Raw genomic sequence first — 21,027 nt, forward strand, 5'->3', positions numbered from 1 at the left:
AGCTCGAATCTCTCATCACCTCAACATTTTTACAACACATTAAGGTAAACTTTTTCTCTGTTGTGTTAATGATAGTGGCTGCAAAGCACGAATTCTGTCATGGGACGGGACATGGGACCTTCAGACATGGGACGAGGTGGCCGAGTGGTTAAGCCGATGGACTACTAATCCATTGTGCTCTGCACGCGTGGGTTCGAATCCCATCCTCAACGATGGTTGTCTTTAGTGTTCGAGAGTGCCAGGCAAAGTTGTTTACATCACTTTGCTTTAACGTACTTACCACCGCTTTAACGTTTAACTACTTTAAAGTAATCATCCTAAACATAGCTGCAGAAAAACACCACATCCCAGTTTAACGCAGCTGCGTAACGAGGTGGCCGAGTGGTTAAGGCGATGGACTGCTAATCCATTGTGCTCTGCACGCGTGGCTTCGAATCCCATCCTCGTCGTTTGATGTCTTTAGTGTTCGAGAGTGCCAGGCAAAGTTGTTTGAAGCACTTTGCTTTAATGTACCTACCACCGCTTTAACGTTTAACCACTTTAAAGTAATTATCCTAAACATAGATGCAGAAAAACACAACATCCCAGTTTTATGCAGACGCGTGACGAGGTGGCCAAGTGGTTAAGGATATTGACTGCAAATCCATTGTGCTCTGCACGCGTGAGTTCGAATCCCATCCTCATTGTTTAATGTCTTTAGTGTTCGAGAGAGCCAGGCAAAGTTTTTTGAAGCACTTTGCTTTAATGTACCCCCATTTAGGCTAGCCCATTTTGCTCTACGGAGATCCTAGTAAAAAAAAGTCAACTGCAGGGATGCTGCTTGCATCATCCAACTGTTTACAACACATCATGGCAAGCTTTAACTGAATTACATTTTATTGATAACAGCAAAAAAGCTTGGGTTAATATCTGATAACATTCTGATTACAGGATCAATAAAACAACTTCTCTGGTGCTTGGACATGGGCGTAAGAAACTCCAAAGTACTACAGAGATTGGCTGAGAAAAGCCCAAAATCTGAGAAGCCGAAACTTCTCCGTGTTCATGGATTCACAACCGTTTAAGAAACAGCAGACAACAGGAACAAAGGATTCTTTTCAACAAGTTCATAAGTCTCCAAAGAGACTGACAAAAATTGCCAAGGCTGACTGTATTTCAAGTCAACCTAGCGGGGTATTGGGTAAAGTTTTCAACCAGCAAAGATCACGCCTCGGATAAACCTCATAGGCTACAATATTGCCTCTGCGAAAGAATGCCCTAAAACATCACAACATCTTCGATGCACATATCTGGACATGGAACGACAGGATGGTATCAAGCTTTAAACTGCTATGCAATCAGCTTCTGGCACTGATGGCTTCATAGTGTGACTATGAAAGAGGCGAGGGAAATGCACAAAAAGATTTATTCATTGTCCTCTTCTCACTCAAAAAATTGCACTGCTTCGGTACATCTGGGAGCAGAGAATTATGGGTATTCTGGCAGCAAAGGGGCGGGATCATAATGCTCAGTCTCTAAGAACATATTTGAGTTCAGGATTGATTCAGCATGCCCTCTACGAGGTTGGGTAGGATAATGAAGAGTGCAAGGACACTGCAAACATTTTCTGAGGTAGGATCAATGCCAGCTATGGTATGTTTTTCTAGACTCAGGCTTTCTCTCTAGGTTCTTTCCAATAAAGTAAAATCAGCACACAAAAAAACATAAGCACATCTCCATCCATCAACACAAATGTGAGTCTCCTAACCAAAATAATACATTGCTTCTTGCTGGTCAGTCTAAAGCTCGAATCTCTCATCACCTCAACATTTTTACAACACATTAAGGTAAACTTTTTCTCTGTTGTGTTAATGATAGTGGCTGCAAAGCACGAATTCTGTCATGGGACGGGACATGGGACCTTCAGACATGGGACGAGGTGGCCGAGTGGTTAAGCCGATGGACTACTAATCCATTGTGCTCTACACGCGTGGGTTTGAATCCCATCCTCAACGATGGTTGTCTTTAGTGTACGAGAGTGCCAGGCAAAGTTGTTTAAAGCACTTTGCTTTAACGTACTTACCACCGCTTTAACGTTTAACTACTTTAAAGTAATCATCCTAAACATAGCTGCAGAAAAACACCACATCCCAGTTTAATGCAGCAGCGTGACGAGGTGGCTGAGTGGTTAAGGTGATGGACTGCTAATCCATTGTGCTCTGCATGTGTGGGTTTGAAACCCATCCTCAACGATGGTTGTCTTTGGTGTTCGAGAGTGCCAAGCAAAGTTGTTTAAAGCACTTTGCTTTAACGTACTTACCACCGCTTTAACGTTTAACTACTTTAAAGTAATCATCCTAAACATAGCTGCAGAAAAACACCACATCCCAGTTCAATGCAGACACGTGACGAGGTGGCTGAGTGGTTAAGGCGATGGACTGCTAATCCATTGTGCTCTGCACATGTGGGTTTGAAACCCATCCTCAACGATGGTTGTCTTTGGTGTTCGAGAGTGCCAGGCAAAGTTGTTTAAAGCACTTTGCTTTAATGTACCCCCATTTAGGCTAGCCTATTTTGCTCTACGGAGATCCTAGTAAAAAAAAGTCAACTGCAGGGATGCTGCTTGCATCATCCAACTGTTTACAACACATCATGGCAAGCTTTAACTGAATTACATTTTATTGATAACAGCAAAAAAGCTTGGGTTAATATCTGATAACATTCTGATTACAGGATCAATAAAACAACTTCTCTGGTGCTTGGACATGGACGTAAGAAACTCCAAAGTACTACAGAGATTGGCTGAGAAAAGCCCAAAATCTGAGAAGCCGAAACTTCTCCGTGTTCATGGATTCACAACCGTTTAAGAAACAGCAGACAACAGGAACAAAGGATTCTTTTCAACAAGTTCATAAGTCTCCAAAGAGACTGACAAAAATTGCCAAGGCTGACTGTATTTCAAGTCAACCTAGCGGGGTATTGGGTAAAGTTTTCAACCAGCAAAGATCACGCCTCGGATAAACCTCATAGGCTACGGTATTGCCTCTGCGAAAGAATGCCATAAAACATCACAACATCTTCGATGCACATATCTGGACATGGAACGACAGGATGGTATCAAGCTTTAAACTGCTATGCAATCAGCTTCTGGCACTGATGGCTTCATAGTGTGACTATGAAAGAGGCGAGGGAAATGCACAAAAAGATTTATTCATTGTCCTCTTCTCACTCAAAAAACTGCACTGCTTCGGTACATCTGGGAGCAGAGAATTATGGGTATTCTGGCAGCAAAGGGGCGGGATCATAATGCTCAGTCTCTAAGAACATATTTGAGTTCAGCATTGATTCAGCATGCCCTCTACGAGGTTGGGTAGGATAATGAAGAGTGCAAGGACACTGCAAACATTTTCTGAGGTAGGATCAATGCCAGCTATGCTATGTTTTTCTAGACTCAGGCTTTCTCTCTAGGTTCTTTCCAATAAAGTAAAATCAGCACACAAAAAAACATAAGCACATCTCCTTCCATCAACACAAATGTGAGTCTCCTAACCAAAATAATACATTGCTTCTTGCTGGTCAGTCTAAGGCTCGAATCTCTCATCACCTCAACATTTTTACAACACATTAAGGTAAACTTTTTCTCCGTTGTGTTAATGATAGTGGCTGCAAAGCACGAATTCTGTCCCTTCAGACATGGGACGAGGTGGCCGAGTGGTTAAGCCGATGGACTGCTAATCCATTGTGCTCTGCACGCGTGGGTTTGAATCCCATCCTCAACGATGGTTGTCTTTAGTGTTCGAGAGTGCCAGGCAAAGTTGTTTAAAGCACTTTGCTTTAACGTACTTACCACCGCTTTAACGTTTAACTACTTTAAAGTAATCATCCTAAACATAGATGCAGAAAAACATCACATCCCAGTTTCATGCAGACACGTGACGAGGTGGCCGAGTGGTTAAGGCGATGGACTGCTAATCCATTGTGCTCTGCACGCGTGGGTTCGAATGCCATTCTCGTCGTTTGATGTCTTTAGTGTTCGAGAGTGCCAGGCAAAGTTGTTTGAAGCACTTTGCTTTAATGTACCTACCACCGCTTAAACGTTTAACCACTTTAAAGTAATCATCCTAAACATAGCTGCAGAAAAACACCACATCCCAGTTTAATGCAGCCGCGTGACGAGGTGGCTGAGTGGTTAAGGCGATGGACTGCTAATCCATTGTGCTCTGCACGTGTGGGTTTGAAACCCATCCTCAACGATGGTTGTCTTTGGTGTTCGAGAGTGCCAGGCAAAGTTTTTTAAAGCACTTTGCTTTAAAGTACTTACCACCGCTTTAACGTTTAACTACTTTAAAGTAATCATCCTAAACATAGCTGCAGAAAAACACCAGAGCCCAGTTTTATGCAGACGTGAGACGAGGTGGCCGAGTGGTTAAGGCGATGGACTGCTAATCCATTGTGCTCTGCACGCGTGGCTTCGAATCCCATCCTCGTCGTTTGATGTCTTTAGTGTTCGAGAGTGCCAGGCAAAGTTGTTTGAAGCACTTTGCTTTAATGTACCTACCACAGCTTTAACGTTTAACCACTTTAAAGTAATCATCCTAAACATAGATGCAGAAAAACACAACATCCCAGTTTTATGCAGACACGTGACGAGGTGGCCAAGTGGTTAAGGATATTGACTGCAAATCCATTGTGCTCTGCACGCATGAGTTCGAATCCCATCCTCATTGTTTAATGTCTTTAGTGTTCGAGAGAGCCAGGCAAAGTTTTTTGAAGCACTTTGCTTTAATGTACCCCCATTTAGGCTAGCCCATTTTGCTCTACGGAGATCCTAGTAAAAAAAAGTCAACTGCAGGGATGCTGCTTGCATCATCCAACTGTTTACAACACATCATGGCAAGCTTTAACTGAATTACATTTTATTGATAACAGCAAAAAAGCTTGGGTTAATATCTGATAACATTCTGATTACAGGATCAATAATACAACTTCTCTGGTGCTTGGACATGGGCGTAAGAAACTCCAAAGTACTACTGAGATTGGCTGAGAAAAGCCCAAAATCTGAGAAGCCGAAACTTCTCCGTGTTCATGGATTCACAACCGTTTAAGAAACAGCAGACAACAGGAACAAAGGATTCTTTTCAACAAGTTGATAAGTCTCCAAAGACACTGACAAAAATTGCCAAGGCTGACTGTATTTCAAGTCAACCTAGCGGGGTATTGGGTAAAGTTTTCAACCAGCAAAGATCACGCCTCAGATAAACCTCATAGGCTACGATATTGCCTCTGCGAAAGAATGCCCTACAACATCACAACATCTTCGATGCACATATCTGGACATGGAACGACAGGATGGTATCAAGCTTTAAACTGCTATGCAATCAGCTTCTGGCACTGATGGCTTCATAGTGTGACTATGAAAGAGGCGAGGGAAATGCACAAAAAGATTTATTCATTGTCCTCTTCTCACTCAAAAAATTGCACTGCTTCGGTACATCTGGGAGCAGAGAATTATGGGTATTCTGGCAGCAAAGGGGCGGGGTCATAATGCTCAGTCTCTAAGAACATATTTGAGTTCAGGATTGATTCAGCATGCCCTCTACGAGGTTGGGTAGGATAATGAAGAGTGCAAGGACACTGCAAACATTTTCTGAGGTAGGATCAATGCCAGCTATGCTATGTTTTTCTAGACTCAGGCTTTCTCTCTAGGTTCTTTCCAATAAAGTAAAATCAGCACACAAAAAAACATAAGCACATCTCCTTCCATCAACACAAATGTGAGTCTCCTAACCAAAATAATACATTGCTTCTTGCTGGTCAGTCTAAGGCTCGAATCTCTCATCACCTCAACATTTTTACAACACATTAATGTAAACTTTTTCTCCGTTGTGTTAATGATAGTGGCTGCAAAGCACGAATTCTGTCATGGGACGGGACATGGGACCTTCAGGCATGGGACGAGGTGGCCGAGTGGTTAAGCCGATGGACTGCTAATCCAATGTGCTCTGCACACTTGGGTTCGAATATCATCCTCAACGATGGTTGTCTTTAGTGTTCGAGAGTGCCAGGCAAAGTTGTTTACATCACTTTGCTTTAACGTACTTACCACCGCTTTAACGTTTAACTACTTTAAAGTAATCATCCTAAACATAGCTGCAGAAAAACACCACATCCCAGTTTAATGCAGCCGCGTAACGAGGTGGCCGAGTGGTTAAGGCGATGGACTGCTAATCCATTGTGCCCTGCACGCGTGGCTTCGAATCCCATCCTCGTCGTTTGATGTCTTTAGTGTTCGAGAGTGCCAGGCAAAGTTGTTTGAAGCACTTTGCTTTAATGTACCTACCACCGCTTTAACGTTTAACCACTTTAAAGTAATTATCCTAAACATAGATGCAGAAAAACACAACATCCCAGTTTTATGCAGACGCGTGACGAGGTGGCCAAGTGGTTAAGGATATTGACTGCAAATCCATTGTGCTCTGCACGCGTGAGTTCGAATCCCATCCTCGTCGTTTGATGTCTTTAGTGTTCGAGAGTGCCAGGCAAAGTTGTTTAAAGCACTTTGCTTTAACGTACCTACCACCGCTTTAACGTTTAACTACTTTAAAGTAATCATCCTAAACATAGCTGCAGAAAAACACAACATCCCAGTTTTATGCAGACGCGTGACGAGGTGGCCAAGTGGTTAAGGATATTGACTGCAAATCCATTGTGCTCTACACGCGTGAGTTCGAATCCCATCCTCATTGTTTAATGTCTTTAGTGTTCGAGAGAGCCAGGCAAAGTTTTTTGAAGCACTTTGCTTTAATGTACCCCCATTTAGGCTAGCCCATTTTGCTCTACGGAGATCCTAGTAAAAAAAAGTCAACTGCAGGGATGCTGCTTGCATCATCCAACTGTTTACAACACATCATGGCAAGCTTTAACTGAATTACATTTTATTGATAACAGCAAAAAAGCTTGGGTTAATATCTGATAACATTCTGATTACAGGATCAATAAAACAACTTCTCTGGTGCTTGGACATGGGCGTAAGAAACTCCAAAGTACTACAGAGATTGGCTGAGAAAAGCCCAAAATCTGAGAAGCCGAAACTTCTCCGTGTTCATGGATTCACAACCGTTTAAGAAACAGCAGACAACAGGAACAAAGGATTCTTTTCAACAAGTTCATAAGTCTCCAAAGAGACTGACAAAAATTGCCAAGGCTGACTGTATTTCAAGTCAACCTAGCGGGGTATTGGGTAAAGTTTTCAACCAGCAAAGATCACGCCTCGGATAAACCTCATAGGCTACAATATTGCCTCTGCGAAAGAATGCCCTAAAACATCACAACATCTTCGATGCACATATCTGGACATGGAACGACAGGATGGTATCAAGCTTTAAACTGCTATGCAATCAGCTTCTGGCACTGATGGCTTCATAGTGTGACTATGAAAGAGGCGAGGGAAATGCACAAAAAGATTTATTCATTGTCCTCTTCTCACTCAAAAAATTGCACTGCTTCGGTACATCTGGGAGCAGAGAATTATGGGTATTCTGGCAGCAAAGGGGCGGGATCATAATGCTCAGTCTCTAAGAACATATTTGAGTTCAGGATTGATTCAGCATGCCCTCTACGAGGTTGGGTAGGATAATGAAGAGTGCAAGGACACTGCAAACATTTTCTGAGGTAGGATCAATGCCAGCTATGCTATGTTTTTCTAGACTCAGGCTTTCTCTCTAGGTTCTTTCCAATAAAGTAAAATCAGCACACAAAAAAACATAAGCACATCTCCATCCATCAACACAAATGTGAGTCTCCTAACCAAAATAATACATTGCTTCTTGCTGGTCAGTCTAAAGCTCGAATCTCTCATCACCTCAACATTTTTACAACACATTAAGGTAAACTTTTTCTCTGTTGTGTTAATGATAGTGGCTGCAAAGCACGAATTCTGTCATGGGACGGGACATGGGACTTTCAGACATGGGACGAGGTGGCCGAGTGGTTAAGCCGATGGACTACTAATCCATTGTGCTCTACACGCGTGGGTTTGAATCCCATCCTCAACGATGGTTGTCTTTAGTGTACGAGAGTGCCAGGCAAAGTTGTTTAAAGCACTTTGCTTTAACGTACTTACCACCGCTTTAACGTTTAACTACTTTAAAGTAATCATCCTAAACATAGCTGCAGAAAAACACCACATCCCAGTTTAATGCAGCAGCGTGACGAGGTGGCTGAGTGGTTAAGGTGATGGACTGCTAATCCATTGTGCTCTGCATGTGTGGGTTTGAAACCCATCCTCAACGATGGTTGTCTTTGGTGTTCGAGAGTGCCAAGCAAAGTTGTTTAAAGCACTTTGCTTTAACGTACTTACCACCGCTTTAACGTTTAACTACTTTAAAGTAATCATCCTAAACATAGCTGCAGAAAAACACCACATCCCAGTTCAATGCAGACGCGTGACGAGGTGGCTGAGTGGTTAAGGCGATGGACTGCTAATCCATTGTGCTCTGCACATGTGGGTTTGAAACCCATCCTCAACGATGGTTGTCTTTGGTGTTCGAGAGTGCCAGGCAAAGTTGTTTAAAGCACTTTGCTTTAATGTACCCCCATTTAGGCTAGCCTATTTTGCTCTACGGAGATCCTAGTAAAAAAAAGTCAACTGCAGGGATGCTGCTTGCATCATCCAACTGTTTACAACACATCATGGCAAGCTTTAACTGAATTACATTTTATTGATAACAGCAAAAAAGCTTGGGTTAATATCTGATAACATTCTGATTACAGGATCAATAAAACAACTTCTCTGGTGCTTGGACATGGACGTAAGAAACTCCAAAGTACTACAGAGATTGGCTGAGAAAAGCCCAAAATCTGAGAAGCCGAAACTTCTCCGTGTTCATGGATTCACAACCGTTTAAGAAACAGCAGACAACAGGAACAAAGGATTCTTTTCAACAAGTTCATAAGTCTCCAAAGAGACTGACAAAAATTGCCAAGGCTGACTGTATTTCAAGTCAACCTAGCGGGGTATTGGGTAAAGTTTTCAACCAGCAAAGATCACGCCTCGGATAAACCTCATAGGCTACGATATTGCCTCTGCGAAAGAATGCCATAAAACATCACAACATCTTCGATGCACATATCTGGACATGGAACGACAGGATGGTATCAAGCTTTAAACTGCTATGCAATCAGCTTCTGGCACTGATGGCTTCATAGTGTGACTATGAAAGAGGCGAGGGAAATGCACAAAAAGATTTATTCATTGTCCTCTTCTCACTCAAAAAACTGCACTGCTTCGGTACATCTGGGAGCAGAGAATTATGGGTATTCTGGCAGCAAAGGGGCGGGATCATAATGCTCAGTCTCTAAGAACATATTTGAGTTCAGCATTGATTCAGCATGCCCTCTACAAGGTTGGGTAGGATAATGAAGAGTGCAAGGACACTGCAAACATTTTCTGAGGTAGGATCAATGCCAGCTATGCTATGTTTTTCTAGACTCAGGCTTTCTCTCTAGGTTCTTTCCAATAAAGTAAAATCAGCACACAAAAAAACATAAGCACATCTCCTTCCATCAACACAAATGTGAGTCTCCTAACCAAAATAATACATTGCTTCTTGCTGGTCAGTCTAAGGCTCGAATCTCTCATCACCTCAACATTTTTACAACACATTAAGGTAAACTTTTTCTCCGTTGTGTTAATGATAGTGGCTGCAAAGCACGAATTCTGTCATGGGACGGGACATGGGACCTTCAGGCATGGGACGAGGTGGCCGAGTGGTTAAGCCGATGGACTGCTAATCCATTGTGCTCTGCACGCGTGGGTTCGACTCTCATCCTCAACGATGGTTGTCTTTAGTGTTCGAGAGTGCCAGGCAAAGTTGTTTACATCACTTTGCTTTAACGTACTTACCACCGCTTTAACGTTTAACTACTTTAAAGTAATCATCCTAAACATAGCTGCAGAAAAACACCACATCCCAGTTTAACGCAGCCGCGTAACGAGGTGGCCGAGTGGTTAAGGCGATGGACTGCTAATCCATTGTGCTCTGCACGCGTGGCTTCGAATCCCATCCTCGTCGTTTGATGTCTTTAGTGTTCGAGAGTGCCAGGCAAAGTTGTTTGAAGCACTTTGCTTTAATGTACCTACCACCGCTTTAACGTTTAACCACTTTAAAGTAATTATCCTAAACATAGATGCAGAAAAACACAACATCCCAGTTTTATGCAGACGCGTGACGAGGTGGCCAAGTGGTTAAGGATATTGACTGCAAATCCATTGTGCTCTGCACGCGTGAGTTCGAATCCCATCCTCATTGTTTAATGTCTTTAGTGTTCGAGAGAGCCAGGCAAAGTTTTTTGAAGCACTTTGCTTTAATGTACCCCCATTTAGGCTAGCCCATTTTGCTCTACGGAGATCCTAGTAAAAAAAAGTCAACTGCAGGGATGCTGCTTGCATCATCCAACTGTTTACAACACATCATGGCAAGCTTTAACTGAATTACATTTTATTGATAACAGCAAAAAAGCTTGGGTTAATATCTGATAACATTCTGATTACAGGATCAATAAAACAACTTCTCTGGTGCTTGGACATGGGCGTAAGAAACTCCAAAGTACTACAGAGATTGGCTGAGAAAAGCCCAAAATCTGAGAAGCCGAAACTTCTCCGTGTTCATGGATTCACAACCGTTTAAGAAACAGCAGACAACAGGAACAAAGGATTCTTTTCAACAAGTTCATAAGTCTCCAAAGAGACTGACAAAAATTGCCAAGGCTGACTGTATTTCAAGTCAACCTAGCGGGGTATTGGGTAAAGTTTTCAACCAGCAAAGATCACGCCTCGGATAAACCTCATAGGCTACAATATTGCCTCTGCGAAAGAATGCCCTAAAACATCACAACATCTTCGATGCACATATCTGGACATGGAACGACAGGATGGTATCAAGCTTTAAACTGCTATGCAATCAGCTTCTGGCACTGATGGCTTCATAGTGTGACTATGAAAGAGGCGAGGGAAATGCACAAAAAGATTTATTCATTGTCCTCTTCTCACTCAAAAAATTGCACTGCTTCGGTACATCTGGGAGCAGAGAATTATGGGTATTCTGGCAGCAAAGGGGCGGGATCATAATGCTCAGTCTCTAAGAACATATTTGAGTTCAGGATTGATTCAGCATGCCCTCTACGAGGTTGGGTAGGATAATGAAGAGTGCAAGGACACTGCAAACATTTTCTGAGGTAGGATCAATGCCAGCTATGGTATGTTTTTCTAGACTCAGGCTTTCTCTCTAGGTTCTTTCCAATAAAGTAAAATCAGCACACAAAAAAACATAAGCACATCTCCATCCATCAACACAAATGTGAGTCTCCTAACCAAAATAATACATTGCTTCTTGCTGGTCAGTCTAAAGCTCGAATCTCTCATCACCTCAACATTTTTACAACACATTAAGGTAAACTTTTTCTCTGTTGTGTTAATGATAGTGGCTGCAAAGCACGAATTCTGTCATGGGACGGGACATGGGACCTTCAGACATGGGACGAGGTGGCCGAGTGGTTAAGCCGATGGACTACTAATCCATTGTGCTCTGCACGCGTGGGTTCGAATCCCATCCTCAACGATGGTTGTCTTTAGTGTTCGAGAGTGCCAGGCAAAGTTGTTTACATCACTTTGCTTTAACGTACTTACCACCGCTTTAACGTTTAACTACTTTAAAGTAATCATCCTAAACATAGCTGCAGAAAAACACCACATCCCAGTTTAACGCAGCCGCGTAACGAGGTGGCCGAGTGGTTAAGGCGATGGACTGCTAATCCATTGTGCTCTGCACGCGTGGCTTCGAATCCCATCCTCGTCGTTTGATGTCTTTAGTGTTCGAGAGTGCCAGGCAAAGTTGTTTGAAGCACTTTGCTTTAATGTACCTACCACCGCTTTAACGTTTAACCACTTTAAAGTAATTATCCTAAACATAGATGCAGAAAAACACAACATCCCAGTTTTATGCAGACGCGTGACGAGGTGGCCAAGTGGTTAAGGATATTGACTGCAAATCCATTGTGCTCTACACGCGTGAGTTCGAATCCCATCCTCATTGTTTAATGTCTTTAGTGTTCGAGAGAGCCAGGCAAAGTTTTTTGAAGCACTTTGCTTTAATGTACCCCCATTTAGGCTAGCCCATTTTGCTCTACGGAGATCCTAGTAAAAAAAAGTCAACTGCAGGGATGCTGCTTGCATCATCCAACTGTTTACAACACATCATGGCAAGCTTTAACTGAATTACATTTTATTGATAACAGCAAAAAAGCTTGGGTTAATATCTGATAACATTCTGATTACAGGATCAATAAAACAACTTCTCTGGTGCTTGGACATGGGCGTAAGAAACTCCAAAGTACTACAGAGATTGGCTGAGAAAAGCCCAAAATCTGAGAAGCCGAAACTTCTCCGTGTTCATGGATTCACAACCGTTTAAGAAACAGCAGACAACAGGAACAAAGGATTCTTTTCAACAAGTTCATAAGTCTCCAAAGAGACTAATAAAAATTGCCAAGGCTGACTGTATTTCAAGTCAACCTAGCGGGGTATTGGGTAAAGTTTTCAACCAGCAAAGATCACACCTCGGATAAACCTCATAGGCTACAATATTGCCTCTGCGAAAGAATGCCCTAAAACATCACAACATCTTCGATGCACATATCTGGACATGGAACGACAGGATGGTATCAAGCTTTAAACTGCTATGCAATCAGCTTCTGGCACTGATGGCTTCATAGTGTGACTATGAAAGAGGCGAGGGAAATGCACAAAAAGATTTATTCATTGTCCTCTTCTCACTCAAAAAATTGCACTGCTTCGGTACATCTGGGAGCAGAGAATTATGGGTATTCTGGCAGCAAAGGGGCGGGATCATAATGCTCAGTCTCTAAGAACATATTTGAGTTCAGGATTGATTCAGCATGCCCTCTACGAGGTTGGGTAGGATAATGAAGAGTGCAAGGACACTGCAAACATTTTCTGAGGTAGGATCAATGCCAGCTATGCTATGTTTTTCTAGACTCAGGCTTTCTCTCTAGGTTCTTTCCAATAAAGTAAAATCAGCACACAAAAAAACATAAGCACATCTCCATCCATCAACACAAATGTGAGTCTCCTAACCAAAATAATACATTGCTTCTTGCTGGTCAGTCTAAAGCTCGAATCTCTCATCACCTCAACATTTTTACAACACATTAAGGTAAACTTTTTCTCTGTTGTGTTAATGATAGTGGCTGCAAAGCACGAATTCTGTCATGGGACGGGACATGGGACTTTCAGACATGGGACGAGGTGGCCGAGTGGTTAAGCCGATGGACTACTAATCCATTGTGCTCTACACGCGTGGGTTTGAATCCCATCCTCAACGATGGTTGTCTTTAGTGTACGAGAGTGCCAGGCAAAGTTGTTTAAAGCACTTTGCTTTAACGTACTTACCACCGCTTTAACGTTTAACTACTTTAAAGTAATCATCCTAAACATAGCTGCAGAAAAACACCACATCCCAGTTTAATGCAGCAGCGTGACGAGGTGGCTGAGTGGTTAAGGTGATGGACTGCTAATCCATTGTGCTCTGCATGTGTGGGTTTGAAACCCATCCTCAACGATGGTTGTCTTTGGTGTTCGAGAGTGCCAAGCAAAGTTGTTTAAAGCACTTTGCTTTAACGTACTTACCACCGCTTTAACGTTTAACTACTTTAAAGTAATCATCCTAAACATAGCTGCAGAAAAACACCACATCCCAGTTCAATGCAGACGCGTGACGAGGTGGCTGAGTGGTTAAGGCGATGGACTGCTAATCCATTGTGCTCTGCACATGTGGGTTTGAAACCCATCCTCAACGATGGTTGTCTTTGGTGTTCGAGAGTGCCAGGCAAAGTTGTTTAAAGCACTTTGCTTTAATGTACCCCCATTTAGGCTAGCCTATTTTGCTCTACGGAGATCCTAGTAAAAAAAAGTCAACTGCAGGGATGCTGCTTGCATCATCCAACTGTTTACAACACATCATGGCAAGCTTTAACTGAATTACATTTTATTGATAACAGCAAAAAAGCTTGGGTTAATATCTGATAACATTCTGATTACAGGATCAATAAAACAACTTCTCTGGTGCTTGGACATGGGCGTAAGAAACTCCAAAGTACTACAGAGATTGGCTGAGAAAAGCCCAAAATCTGAGAAGCCGAAACTTCTCCGTGTTCATGGATTCACAACCGTTTAAGAAACAGCAGACAACAGGAACAAAGGATTCTTTTCAACAAGTTCATAAGTCTCCAAAGAGACTAATAAAAATTGCCAAGGCTGACTGTATTTCAAGTCAACCTAGCGGGGTATTGGGTAAAGTTTTCAACCAGCAAAGATCACACCTCGGATAAACCTCATAGGCTACAATATTGCCTCTGCGAAAGAATGCCCTAAAACATCACAACATCTTCGATGCACATATCTGGACATGGAACGACAGGATGGTATCAAGCTTTAAACTGCTATGCAATCAGCTTCTGGCACTGATGGCTTCATAGTGTGACTATGAAAGAGGCGAGGGAAATGCACAAAAAGATTTATTCATTGTCCTCTTCTCACTCAAAAAATTGCACTGCTTCGGTACATCTGGGAGCAGAGAATTATGGGTATTCTGGCAGCAAAGGGGCGGGATCATAATGCTCAGTCTCTAAGAACATATTTGAGTTCAGGATTGATTCAGCATGCCCTCTACGAGGTTGGGTAGGATAATGAAGAGTGCAAGGACACTGCAAACATTTTCTGAGGTAGGATCAATGCCAGCTATGCTATGTTTTTCTAGACTCAGGCTTTCTCTCTAGGTTCTTTCCAATAAAGTAAAATCAGCACACAAAAAAACATAAGCACATCTCCATCCATCAACACAAATGTGAGTCTCCTAACCAAAATAATACATTGCTTCTTGCTGGTCAGTCTAAAGCTCGAATCTCTCATCACCTCAACATTTTTACAACACATTAAGGTAAACTTTTTCTCTGTTGTGTTAATGATAGTGGCTGCAAAGCACGAATTCTGTCATGGGACGGGACATGGGACTTTCAGACATGGGACGAGGTGGCCGAGTGGTTAAGCCGATGGACTACTAATCCATTGTGCTCTACACGCATGGGTTTGAATCCCATCCTCAACGATGGTTGTCTTTAGTGTACGAGAGTGCCAGGCAAAGTTGTTTAAAGCACTTTGCTTTAACGTACTTACCACCGCTTTAACGTTTAACTACTTTAAAGTAATCATCCTAAACATAGCTGCAGAAAAACACCACATCCCAGTTTAATGCAGCAGCGTGACGAGGTGGCTGAGTGGTTAAGGTGATGGACTGCTAATCCATTGTGCTCTGCATGTGTGGGTTTGAAACCCATCCTCAACGATGGTTGTCTTTGATGTTCGAGAGTGCCAAGCAAAGTTGTTTAAAGCACTTTGCTTTAACGTACTTACCACCGCTTTAACGTTTAACTACTTTAAAGTAATCATCCTAAACATAGCTGCAGAAAAACACCACATCCCAGTTCAATGCAGACGCGTGACGAGGTGGCTGAGTGGTTAAGGCGATGGACTGCTAATCCATTGTGCTCTGCACATGTGGGTTTGAAACCCATCCTCAACGATGGTTGTCTTTGGTGTTCGAGAGTGCCAGGCAAAGTTGTTTAAAGCACTTTGCTTTAATGTACCCCCATTTAGGCTAGCCTATTTTGCTCTACGGAGATCCTAGTAAAAAAAAGTCAACTGCAGGGATGCTGCTTGCATCATCCAACTGTTTACAACACATCATGGCAAGCTTTAACTGAATTACATTTTATTGATAACAGCAAAAAAGCTTGGGTTAATATCTGATAACATTCTGATTACAGGATCAATAAAACAACTTCTCTGGTGCTTGGACATGGACGTAAGAAACTCCAAAGTACTACAGAGATTGGCTGAGAAAAGCCCAAAATCTGAGAAGCCGAAACTTCTCCGTGTTCATGGATTCACAACCGTTTAAGAAACAGCAGACAACAGGAACAAAGGATTCTTTTCAACAAGTTCATAAGTCTCCAAAGAGACTGACAAAAATTGCCAAGGCTGACTGTATTTCAAGTCAACCTAGCGGGGTATTGGGTAAAGTTTTCAACCAGCAAAGATCACGCCTCGGATAAACCTCATAGGCTACGATATTGCCTCTGCGAAAGAATGCCATAAAACATCACAACATCTTCGATGCACATATCTGGACATGGAACGACAGGATGGTATCAAGCTTTAAACTGCTATGCAATCAGCTTCTGGCACTGATGGCTTCATAGTGTGACTATGAAAGAGGCGAGGGAAATGCACAAAAAGATTTATTCATTGTCCTCTTCTCACTCAAAAAACTGCACTGCTTCGGTACATCTGGGAGCAGAGAATTATGGGTATTCTGGCAGCAAAGGGGCGGGATCATAATGCTCAGTCTCTAAGAACATATTTGAGTTCAGCATTGATTCAGCATGCCCTCTACAAGGTTGGGTAGGATAATGAAGAGTGCAAGGACACTGCAAACATTTTCTGAGGTAGGATCAATGCCAGCTATGCTATGTTTTTCTAGACTCAGGCTTTCTCTCTAGGTTCTTTCCAATAAAGTAAAATCAGCACACAAAAAAACATAAGCACATCTCCTTCCATCAACACAAATGTGAGTCTCCTAACCAAAATAATACATTGCTTCTTGCTGGTCAGTCTAAGGCTCGAATCTCTCATCACCTCAACATTTTTACAACACATTAAGGTAAACTTTTTCTCCGTTGTGTTAATGATAGTGGCTGCAAAGCACGAATTCTGTCATGGGACGGGACATGGGACCTTCAGGCATGGGACGAGGTGGCCGAGTGGTTAAGCCGATGGACTGCTAATCCATTGTGCTCTGCACGCGTGGGTTCGACTCTCATCCTCAACGATGGTTGTCTTTAGTGTTCGAGAGTGCCAGGCAAAGTTGTTTACATCACTTTGCTTTAACGTACTTACCACCGCTTTAACGTTTAACTACTTTAAAGTAATCATCCTAAACATAGCTGCAGAAAAACACCACATCCCAGTTTAACGCAGCCGCGTAACGAGGTGGCCGAGTGGTTAAGGCGATGGACTGCTAATCCATTGTGCTCTGCACGCGTGGCTTCGAATCCCATCCTCGTCGTTTGATGTCTTTAGTGTTCGAGAGTGCCAGGCAAAGTTGTTTGAAGCACTTTGCTTTAATGTACCTACCACCGCTTTAACGTTTAACCACTTTAAAGTAATTATCCTAAACATAGATGCAGAAAAACACAACATCCCAGTTTTATGCAGACGCGTGACGAGGTGGCCAAGTGGTTAAGGATATTGACTGCAAATCCATTGTGCTCTGCACGCGTGAGTTCGAATCCCATCCTCATTGTTTAATGTCTTTAGTGTTCGAGAGAGCCAGGCAAAGTTTTTTGAAGCACTTTGCTTTAATGTACCCCCATTTAGGCTAGCCCATTTTGCTCTACGGAGATCCTAGTAAAAAAAAGTCAACTGCAGGGATGCTGCTTGCATCATCCAACTGTTTACAACACATCATGGCAAGCTTTAACTGAATTACATTTTATTGATAACAGCAAAAAAGCTTGGGTTAATATCTGATAACATTCTGATTACAGGATCAATAAAACAACTTCTCTGGTGCTTGGACATGGGCGTAAGAAACTCCAAAGTACTACAGAGATTGGCTGAGAAAAGCCCAAAATCTGAGAAGCCGAAACTTCTCCGTGTTCATGGATTCACAACCGTTTAAGAAACAGCAGACAACAGGAACAAAGGATTCTTTTCAACAAGTTCATAAGTCTCCAAAGAGACTGACAAAAATTGCCAAGGCTGACTGTATTTCAAGTCAACCTAGCGGGGTATTGGGTAAAGTTTTCAACCAGCAAAGATCACGCCTCGGATAAACCTCATAGGCTACAATATTGCCTCTGCGAAAGAATGCCCTAAAACATCACAACATCTTCGATGCACATATCTGGACATGGAACGACAGGATGGTATCAAGCTTTAAACTGCTATGCAATCAGCTTCTGGCACTGATGGCTTCATAGTGTGACTATGAAAGAGGCGAGGGAAATGCACAAAAAGATTTATTCATTGTCCTCTTCTCACTCAAAAAATTGCACTGCTTCGGTACATCTGGGAGCAGAGAATTATGGGTATTCTGGCAGCAAAGGGGCGGGATCATAATGCTCAGTCTCTAAGAACATATTTGAGTTCAGGATTGATTCAGCATGCCCTCTACGAGGTTGGGTAGGATAATGAAGAGTGCAAGGACACTGCAAACATTTTCTGAGGTAGGATCAATGCCAGCTATGGTATGTTTTTCTAGACTCAGGCTTTCTCTCTAGGTTCTTTCCAATAAAGTAAAATCAGCACACAAAAAAACATAAGCACATCTCCATCCATCAACACAAATGTGAGTCTCCTAACCAAAATAATACATTGCTTCTTGCTGGTCAGTCTAAAGCTCGAATCTCTCATCACCTCAACATTTTTACAACACATTAAGGTAAACTTTTTCTCTGTTGTGTTAATGATAGTGGCTGCAAAGCACGAATTCTGTCATGGGACGGGACATGGGACCTTCAGACATGGGACGAGGTGGCCGAGTGGTTAAGCCGATGGACTACTAATCCATTGTGCTCTGCACGCGTGGGTTCGAATCCCATCCTCAACGATGGTTGTCTTTAGTGTTCGAGAGTGCCAGGCAAAGTTGTTTACATCACTTTGCTTTAACGTACTTACCACCGCTTTAACGTTTAACTACTTTAAAGTAATCATCCTAAACATAGCTGCAGAAAAACACCACATCCCAGTTTAACGCAGCCGCGTAACGAGGTGGCCGAGTGGTTAAGGCGATGGACTGCTAATCCATTGTGCTCTGCACGCGTGGCTTCGAATCCCATCCTCGTCGTTTGATGTCTTTAGTGTTCGAGAGTGCCAGGCAAAGTTGTTTGAAGCACTTTGCTTTAATGTACCTACCACCGCTTTAACGTTTAACCACTTTAAAGTAATTATCCTAAACATAGATGCAGAAAAACACAACATCCCAGTTTTATGCAGACGCGTGACGAGGTGGCCAAGTGGTTAAGGATATTGACTGCAAATCCATTGTGCTCTACACGCGTGAGTTCGAATCCCATCCTCATTGTTTAATGTCTTTAGTGTTCGAGAGAGCCAGGCAAAGTTTTTTGAAGCACTTTGCTTTAATGTACCCCCATTTAGGCTAGCCCATTTTGCTCTACGGAGATCCTAGTAAAAAAAAGTCAACTGCAGGGATGCTGCTTGCATCATCCAACTGTTTACAACACATCATGGCAAGCTTTAACTGAATTACATTTTATTGATAACAGCAAAAAAGCTTGGGTTAATATCTGATAACATTCTGATTACAGGATCAATAAAACAACTTCTCTGGTGCTTGGACATGGGCGTAAGAAACTCCAAAGTACTACAGAGATTGGCTGAGAAAAGCCCAAAATCTGAGAAGCCGAAACTTCTCCGTGTTCATGGATTCACAACCGTTTAAGAAACAGCAGACAACAGGAACAAAGGATTCTTTTCAACAAGTTCATAAGTCTCCAAAGAGACTGACAAAAATTGCCAAGGCTGACTGTATTTCAAGTCAACCTAGCGGGGTATTGGGTAAAGTTTTCAACCAGCAAAGATCACGCCTCGGATAAACCTCATAGGCTACAATATTGCCTCTGCGAAAGAATGCCCTAAAACATCACAACATCTTCGATGCACATATCTGGACATGGAACGACAGGATGGTATCAAGCTTTAAACTGCTATGCAATCAGCTTCTGGCACTGATGGCTTCATAGTGTGACTATGAAAGAGGCGAGGGAAATGCACAAAAAGATTTATTCATTGTCCTCTTCTCACTCAAAAAATTGCACTGCTTCGGTACATCTGGGAGCAGAGAATTATGGGTATTCTGGCAGCAAAGGGGCGGGATCATAATGCTCAGTCTCTAAGAACATATTTGAGTTCAGGATTGATTCAGCATGCCCTCTACGAGGTTGGGTAGGATAATGAAGAGTGCAAGGACACTGCAAACATTTTCTGAGGTAGGATCAATGCCAGCTATGGTATGTTTTTCTAGACTCAGGCTTTCTCTCTAGGTTCTTTCCAATAAAGTAAAATCAGCACACAAAAAAACATAAGCACATCTCCATCCATCAACACAAATGTGAGTCTCCTAACCAAAATAATACATTGCTTCTTGCTGGTCAGTCTAAAGCTCGAATCTCTCATCACCTCAACATTTTTACAACACATTAAGGTAAACTTTTTCTCTGTTGTGTTAATGATAGTGGCTGCAAAGCACGAATTCTGTCATGGGACGGGACATGGGACCTTCAGACATGGGACGAGGTGGCCGAGTGGTTAAGCCGATGGACTACTAATCCATTGTGCTCTGCACGCGTGGGTTCGAATCCCATCCTCAACGATGGTTGTCTTTAGTGTTCGAGAGTGCCAGGCAAAGTTGTTTACATCACTTTGCTTTAACGTACTTACCACCGCTTTAACGTTTAACTACTTTAAAGTAATCATCCTAAACATAGCTGCAGAAAAACACCACATCCCAGTTTAACGCAGCCGCGTAACGAGGTGGCCGAGTGGTTAAGGCGATGGACTGCTAATCCATTGTGCTCTGCACGCGTGGCTTCGAATCCCATCCTCGTCGTTTGATGTCTTTAGTGTTCGAGAGTGCCAGGCAAAGTTGTTTGAAGCACTTTGCTTTAATGTACCTACCACCGCTTTAACGTTTAACCACTTTAAAGTAATTATCCTAAACATAGATGCAGAAAAACACAACATCCCAGTTTTATGCAGACGCGTGACGAGGTGGCCAAGTGGTTAAGGATATTGACTGCAAATCCATTGTGCTCTACACGCGTGAGTTCGAATCCCATCCTCATTGTTTAATGTCTTTAGTGTTCGAGAGAGCCAGGCAAAGTTTTTTGAAG

At 42.5% G+C, this 21,027-nt stretch overlaps 15 non-coding genes across 15 annotated transcripts; 4 read left to right on the plus strand and 11 right to left on the minus strand.

Annotated features, from left to right (window-relative positions):
* Window positions 1-130: 130 nt before the first annotated feature.
* trnas-acu (transfer RNA serine (anticodon ACU)) lies at window positions 131-212 on the plus strand. Its single transcript has one exon. It is a non-coding gene; the product is annotated as a tRNA-Ser (tRNA).
* A 901-nt stretch (window positions 213-1,113) lies between these two features.
* On the minus strand, window positions 1,114-1,254 carry LOC137058976 (U4 spliceosomal RNA). The gene has a single exon (XR_010900935.1). It is a non-coding gene; the product is annotated as a U4 spliceosomal RNA (small nuclear RNA).
* A 1,641-nt stretch (window positions 1,255-2,895) lies between these two features.
* Window positions 2,896-3,036, minus strand: LOC137059008 (U4 spliceosomal RNA). Its single transcript, XR_010900966.1, has one exon. It is a non-coding gene; the product is annotated as a U4 spliceosomal RNA (small nuclear RNA).
* Window positions 3,037-5,133: 2,097 nt separating this feature from the next.
* LOC137059031 (U4 spliceosomal RNA) lies at window positions 5,134-5,274 on the minus strand. The gene has a single exon (XR_010900988.1). It is a non-coding gene; the product is annotated as a U4 spliceosomal RNA (small nuclear RNA).
* A 1,878-nt stretch (window positions 5,275-7,152) lies between these two features.
* LOC137058977 (U4 spliceosomal RNA) lies at window positions 7,153-7,293 on the minus strand. The gene has a single exon (XR_010900936.1). It is a non-coding gene; the product is annotated as a U4 spliceosomal RNA (small nuclear RNA).
* Window positions 7,294-8,934: 1,641 nt separating this feature from the next.
* On the minus strand, window positions 8,935-9,075 carry LOC137058944 (U4 spliceosomal RNA). Its single transcript, XR_010900906.1, has one exon. It is a non-coding gene; the product is annotated as a U4 spliceosomal RNA (small nuclear RNA).
* Window positions 9,076-10,716: 1,641 nt separating this feature from the next.
* Window positions 10,717-10,857, minus strand: LOC137058978 (U4 spliceosomal RNA). The gene has a single exon (XR_010900938.1). It is a non-coding gene; the product is annotated as a U4 spliceosomal RNA (small nuclear RNA).
* Window positions 10,858-11,515: 658 nt separating this feature from the next.
* trnas-acu (transfer RNA serine (anticodon ACU)) lies at window positions 11,516-11,597 on the plus strand. The gene has a single exon. It is a non-coding gene; the product is annotated as a tRNA-Ser (tRNA).
* Window positions 11,598-12,498: 901 nt separating this feature from the next.
* Window positions 12,499-12,639, minus strand: LOC137059026 (U4 spliceosomal RNA). The gene has a single exon (XR_010900985.1). It is a non-coding gene; the product is annotated as a U4 spliceosomal RNA (small nuclear RNA).
* A 1,641-nt stretch (window positions 12,640-14,280) lies between these two features.
* On the minus strand, window positions 14,281-14,421 carry LOC137059027 (U4 spliceosomal RNA). Its single transcript, XR_010900986.1, has one exon. It is a non-coding gene; the product is annotated as a U4 spliceosomal RNA (small nuclear RNA).
* A 1,641-nt stretch (window positions 14,422-16,062) lies between these two features.
* Window positions 16,063-16,203, minus strand: LOC137058945 (U4 spliceosomal RNA). The gene has a single exon (XR_010900908.1). It is a non-coding gene; the product is annotated as a U4 spliceosomal RNA (small nuclear RNA).
* Window positions 16,204-17,844: 1,641 nt separating this feature from the next.
* LOC137058979 (U4 spliceosomal RNA) lies at window positions 17,845-17,985 on the minus strand. The gene has a single exon (XR_010900939.1). It is a non-coding gene; the product is annotated as a U4 spliceosomal RNA (small nuclear RNA).
* Window positions 17,986-18,643: 658 nt separating this feature from the next.
* On the plus strand, window positions 18,644-18,725 carry trnas-acu (transfer RNA serine (anticodon ACU)). Its single transcript has one exon. It is a non-coding gene; the product is annotated as a tRNA-Ser (tRNA).
* Window positions 18,726-19,626: 901 nt separating this feature from the next.
* On the minus strand, window positions 19,627-19,767 carry LOC137058980 (U4 spliceosomal RNA). The gene has a single exon (XR_010900940.1). It is a non-coding gene; the product is annotated as a U4 spliceosomal RNA (small nuclear RNA).
* Window positions 19,768-20,425: 658 nt separating this feature from the next.
* trnas-acu (transfer RNA serine (anticodon ACU)) lies at window positions 20,426-20,507 on the plus strand. The gene has a single exon. It is a non-coding gene; the product is annotated as a tRNA-Ser (tRNA).
* The last annotated feature ends 520 nt before the right edge of the window (window positions 20,508-21,027 follow it).

Source organism: Pseudorasbora parva, chromosome 22, assembly GCF_024679245.1.
Source record: "Pseudorasbora parva isolate DD20220531a chromosome 22, ASM2467924v1, whole genome shotgun sequence".
NCBI classification, from domain to species: Eukaryota; Metazoa; Chordata; class Actinopteri; order Cypriniformes; family Gobionidae; genus Pseudorasbora; species Pseudorasbora parva.